A 6,000-nucleotide genomic window follows, 5' to 3' on the forward strand; every position below is an offset into this window, starting at 1 on the left:
TTATAGTTTCCAAAGCACTGTCTCATACTTTATCTTCCCTGATCCTAAAAGCCTCCCTCGTCTGTGTATCATGCATGCTCCAGGTGCTGTTCTATTTCTTAAAATCATTATCTACACACTATCTCTGCTTCTCTACCTCCTTTTAACTCTTCAACTTACTATAATATGGCTTTTGCATTTACTCCACAAAACCATGCTTCTTAAGATCACCAAGAGCCTCTATGTTGCAAAATATAGTGGTCACTTCTCTATTTTGACCTTACTTGACCTCTCAGGAACAGTCAACACTGCTAACCAACCCTCCTTCTTGAAACACTTCTATATCTCTGGCTGCTCTTTCTGTCTTCTTACTGACTCTCCCTCCTCTACCTGACCTCTAAATATTGACTCTCCTCAGGGATTGATTTTTCACCCTTTTATCCCCAGATGAGTTCAGCTAGACCTTCCATTTTCAACATGATTTACTTGCTAACGTACATTGCTTACAGAAAAAGACAGTAGCGTCAAAGATAAAACACAAGGCACAATCAACAGTTAAGGGAAAGGCAGTCGAATAGAAACCCAGAGACTAAGGAGGACCAATTGGTAAAGTGAGGAAAGCCAGAAGGGTGTGGCGGCCCAGAAGCCAACGAGAAAAAAAGCATAAGAAGAAACAAGTTTCAGCTCCTAATTGTGTTCACTCATGCAGAGAATGAAGACTATAAATAGTCACTGAAATTTTATAATAAGGAAGGAGGTCACTGCTTAGGGTCAAAGAGACATACAGTGGAGTGGAACAAAAACACAAAGAGAAACAGAGATAATAAATCATATGGTCCCCAAGACAGAGAGATAAAAAAGTAGCAATCTCAGTCCCTGAGCAGCGTCAAGAAGAAAACTGAGCTTGGCAATAATACAAAAAGACATAGTGTTTTAGTGCACTGTATGTTCATTATGAACCAACGACATAAGATAATTGTTTAAAAAATGCTTACATAAACTTAAATTAAGAATTAGTGTGTCTTGCTCTAAGTACTATTGGCATTACACTCTGAGCTGGTTAGAACACAAATGGAATACTGAATTCATTTCTGAGTATAATATTTCAAGATTGGACAGAAGGGAGACAGTACGGGATAGAAGAGAGACCTGGAGATTGTGTCATATGAAGAATGGGTAAAGCAACTAGAGATATCTAACATGAAAAAAAAAAACAAGACTTAGAGGGTACATGACAGCAATTTTCAAGTTTATATAAAGTACAGTCACCTAGAACAGGGAGCACACTATTCAGAATATAACTACGAACAATAGATATGTTATAAAGAAGCAATATTTTGTTCAATAAAAACAGACCTTAATTTAAAAATGACTGACTGTTAAACACCAGATATATAGCAACAGAAAATTAACTTTCCTTCCACTCTCCTATACTACTAAAAATCCCACCTATAATTGTCTCACCTGTCCCCCCACTGTAACTCTCTTGCCATAGAATCTGTAATGTCTTGATGAGTATTGGGATAATAGAAACAACTGTGGCAGAAGGACCATTGCATTTGAAGTCAGAAAACCTGGCTCTGCTAATTATTAGCAGTATGTAAATGTCTAATAAGCTATAAAGTGATATATAAATATAAGATAATATTCAAGAAGAAAAAGAACCAAAAGATAAGCCAGAGAGAGAAGAAAAAAAAGATAATGAAATATAATGGAAAGCCCTGTCTCAACACTGTTCCTCCCTGTTCTCTTATTCACTCCTTGCTTGGTCCCAGAGCCATCAATCCAATTCTACTTCATTCCTGTTAAGAATTCTATATTAGTTTCCTGTGGCTGCTGTAACAAAGTACAAAAACTAGGTGGGTTAAAACAACAAAAATGTATCGTCTCATAGTTCAAGTTCAAAATCAACTTGCTGGCAGGGCCATGCTCCCTCTGAACCCTGTAGGGGAGACTTTTTCCTTGTCTCTTTCTAGCTTCTGATAGTGTGCTGGCAATCCTTGGCATTCCTTGGCTTACAGCTGCAGCACTTCAATCTCTGCCTCTGTAGTCACATGACATTCTCTGTCTATATCTGTGTCTTCACACAGCATTCTCTCTGTATCTTTTCTCTTCTTATAAGTACATAAATCATATTGGATCAAGGGCCCACTCTACTCCAATATTATCTCATTTTACCTTACATCTTATTTACATCTGCAAAGACCCTATTTCCAATTAAGATCCCATTCACAGGTACCAAGGGTCAGGACTTCAACACAGCTTTTTGCAAGCACAATTCAACCAACATCAAACCCCCTATTTTAGAAACTCACAGTTCCTCCCAAATCAATCCTACTCTTCCCTCTTCATATACTCACACCATCCCCAACTTATCTTCCTCTCCTCTATAAAACCTCTATCCCATCTTTTCCCTCACTTGTATTAGAGGCTTGTCCTTAGATTTATGGGCCAGAACAGTTAGAAAAGCCTGTTTCAACTGCGTTAAGATTCTAAGGAAAGAATATGTTTGTTCCATTTGTTAGGATTAAAAAAAAAAAAAAAAAAACATATAATATGGGAAAATCCAAATGAGAATTCTACATGCAGTGTATTAAATAGAGGTATTATTATAAATTGTGGGGAAGGTCTTGAAGTGCACTAAATTAAAGGGTAATAAGATGCTACTGGTTGGCATAATAACCTAAATGCCACAGATAGCATTATTTATAGAGGAAAATACATCTAGAGTTTCCAACAATAAGCTTACAAAGGAACTTTTGAAATATATCTACTTGTAAATAAGGGATTGCCTATATAAAAATTTTTGGTAATCAAATAGCATAGCAATGATGCAAATGCTCCTCCCCAGTGGAAGCATCTTCAAGTAGAAAGGTGGAAGACAGTTACACAGAACTGAGTTAAGGGGAAAGGCCAAGTCAGTATTTCTCACACTCACATTTCCACATGTTCTGAGAAATTTTTAAATTCTGTATTTTTATTTTGGTAACACTAAAAATGTATAAGAATATTCTGGACCATCTACACCTATACCATATAAATCAGCAATGGGTACACAACTCAGTGCTGCATTTGTATTCATGTTTATGAAGGCATGGGTGCCAAGAAATCTCCTAAAACGACAGTGCTTAATTTTTAATATTCTGGAAGCATGTCAAGCTGATGTTAGGTTGGCACCTCCTAAGATTATAGTGATAATCGTGACTCAAGTACTCTTGTTCTCCTGTTGTATTTTCAATCAGTTATAAGACAAAATTTGTCTTCTGCAGTAATGATTTACAATGGAAAGATACCTGCATGGAATAAGACTTTAATTTTAAGAATTGAGACTTTTATCTGACATTCTGAAAAATGACAGTGTGGCAAAATAATAACAACATGTAAATTATCTCAGGCTAAAAAGAAAATAATACTCAAAGATGTGCTTGCACCAAGTGGAAATCAAACACTACTATAACATGCTATATGAACAAAGGTTGTGCAACCGTTTAAACAAAGAAGTAGAAGAATTAACTCATCACATAGCACATGGTAATAGTCAATACAAAACCAAAAGAAAACATTCTGTATCATTATTTATATTATTGCAAGGGGATGCATTATGTTAATTATTGCCACAGTTCATTAGCAGAATGTTTCATAGGAAATATACAATGGAAATTTTTTTCCACCCTTGTATCATGAGCATACTATTAAATTAACTGGCTCATTAAATTTATTGGGGAGGGGGGTGATGCATGCAAGATGCTCAGAAAAGACATGGGAACTCATTTTAGGAGGGAGGTATGGAACAAGAGAAGGCACAGAGGAGAAAACAAGCTAAGGAAGTTAAATAAACTAGCTTGACGAGATGGAATGGTCCACATTTGGTAAACAAGAGGGTCAAGGGATAGGGCTAATGGCCTTATATAAAAAATCCCTTGTATTAATTAAGTCACTTGAATTTGATCAAATAGTCTTTGTATTTCAGTTCAACACATATGTACTGAGTTCAACACATATGTTACTATATGACAGCCAAAGTAGTAGACATTGGAAGTATGAAGTTGATGAAGAATGGACAACTATACTCAAGGGAGCCACAGTATGATGGGAAAGACATATAAACAAATAAATGCAATAAAGTGCAATGAGTGAATAATCTAAGAATGTCCACAACTGTTCAGGAGATTTCTTAATGTTTTCTGATTATTTCACCATGGACAAAAAAAGAAAGGAATGTTAACCCTATGCATTAGGAATTTCCTCAGTAAACCGTTAGGATTTTTTTCTCCTTGGAAGAGAGGCCCAAGTGTCTACTTTACACTGATTATTTTCCCAGTGCTCAGCACAGTGCCTGGCATATAATATTCTCTCAAACATCTGTTGAATAAGTGAGTTAACAATGAGCATATTTTGGTTTAAATACAGTATATATGTAAGATAATTTTATATTCAGTAGGACCTGGTAAGAAGAATTATTTTCACTGCTAAACTAAGTAAGATAAAGCAGTTAAGATGATAGTAATCCAACCCCCTACTCTTTTGTCTGAGTCTTAGGAGGAAATAAGCCTACAACAGACAAACCACGATTCTGATGCAATAACCTCAGAGGACAGAGAAAGAAGAAGAAACATTGCTATGACAAGAGAAAAGAAGAGTTGTTTATAAAGTTAGGTTACAAATCAAGGGTATTCTTGTCCAAAAATATTATTATTATTATTTTGACCCGTAAGGGGATCGCAACCTTCGGCAGGGTGTTGTCTGCACCACGCTCAGCCAGTGAGCGCACCCGCCATCCCTATATAGGTTCCGAACCTGCGGCCTCGCCGCACTCTCCCAAATGAGCCACGGGACCGACCCCAAAAATATTATTTTTGAAGATACTCTAAGACCCAACCCAATCCCTCTGACCTTCTCAGGATAGGATCCTATCCCGTCAAGTCAACCATTTGTTTTATTTCGCATTAACCAATATATAACATCATCTTGATTATTTCTATTTGCCCCCCCACACAAACACGTAAGTTACTGAGAGTAGCGACCTCCTCTGTCGTTTACAGTTGTATCCCCTACACTCAGAAGGGTGCCTAACATATATTAGCTGTTCAATAAATATCTGTTACATATATGAATGGATATGCTCTTAGCCACAGCTATTTAAAGGGAAAGAATGTCCCAAACGTGACAGTATCTTCTGGGATCAAGGGTGGCAGAATGGAGTTTTAGGTAGTTGAGATAAATTGAGAAGACAGAAAGAAAAGGACTCATAATTGACTGATCGCGGGAGTTAGGGGAGAGGGAGAAGTAAAGTACCAAAGAGTCTAGTACACGGTCAGAGTTTGATAAATATTGACCATTAACAAAAACAACAATAACATATAGGTCTGACGCTGAGGAAATAGGCGGGGGCGGAGATACAGTTCCTACCCGAACTGAGGAAGAGGAGGAATGTCCACACTGGGCGGGGGAGGAAAGGCGCATGGGGGCTGGGAACCTACGAAAGTGAGGCAGAAGGTGACGTCATCGACCAAGGGCACAGTTTTTCGAAGACTCGCGCGATCTCAAAGAGATTCAAATGCTACAGAAAGGTCTTGCAGGATGCGAACTAAGTGAAAGTTAATATTTTTTTGCCTCCTGTAACAACTTAAACGACATATTCTAAAACTCTTTAACTCGAGGCCTTTTCAGCGTCATAAAACGCACTTCGCCAAAACTCGACGTTCCCGACGATTCTAACGGCCGACACGAGAGAAGCCCGAGTCACCTCGCATTACCTCCTTGCTCCGCCCCAGAACCTTCCCGTCCACACATCCGCCCTCCGTCTCCTGTCGTCTCCCGCCCTCCCGCAGAGCGCACCCAGCTCCATGTACCTGTCCGGACACCCTCTGAGGGCGCGAAGGTTCAGGACCAAGGGGCGCGGGTCGGCAGGAAGTAGCAGACTAGCAGCTCCCAGAGGAAGCTGGGCCCCGACGCCGCTGACTTCCGCGTAAAGCGCCCCGCCTGCGCGTGGCCTCCTGGGAGTGTAAGCGCTCCTCCAAT

At 39.0% G+C, this 6,000-nt stretch overlaps 1 protein-coding gene across 1 annotated transcript in view; it reads right to left on the reverse strand.

Annotated features, from left to right (window-relative positions):
* The window catches only part of VAMP7 (vesicle-associated membrane protein 7), a 33,438-nt gene extending 27,438 nt beyond the window's left edge, over positions 1-6,000 (reverse strand). The window contains exon 1 of the mRNA XM_008575696.1: positions 5,832-6,000. The gene's annotated coding sequence lies outside the window, so the exon portion shown is untranslated. The remainder of the gene's footprint in view (positions 1-5,831) is intronic.

This window comes from Galeopterus variegatus, unplaced genomic scaffold (genome assembly GCF_000696425.1).
Source record: "Galeopterus variegatus unplaced genomic scaffold, G_variegatus-3.0.2 Scaffold1223, whole genome shotgun sequence".
Classification (NCBI taxonomy): Eukaryota; Metazoa; Chordata; class Mammalia; order Dermoptera; family Cynocephalidae; genus Galeopterus; species Galeopterus variegatus.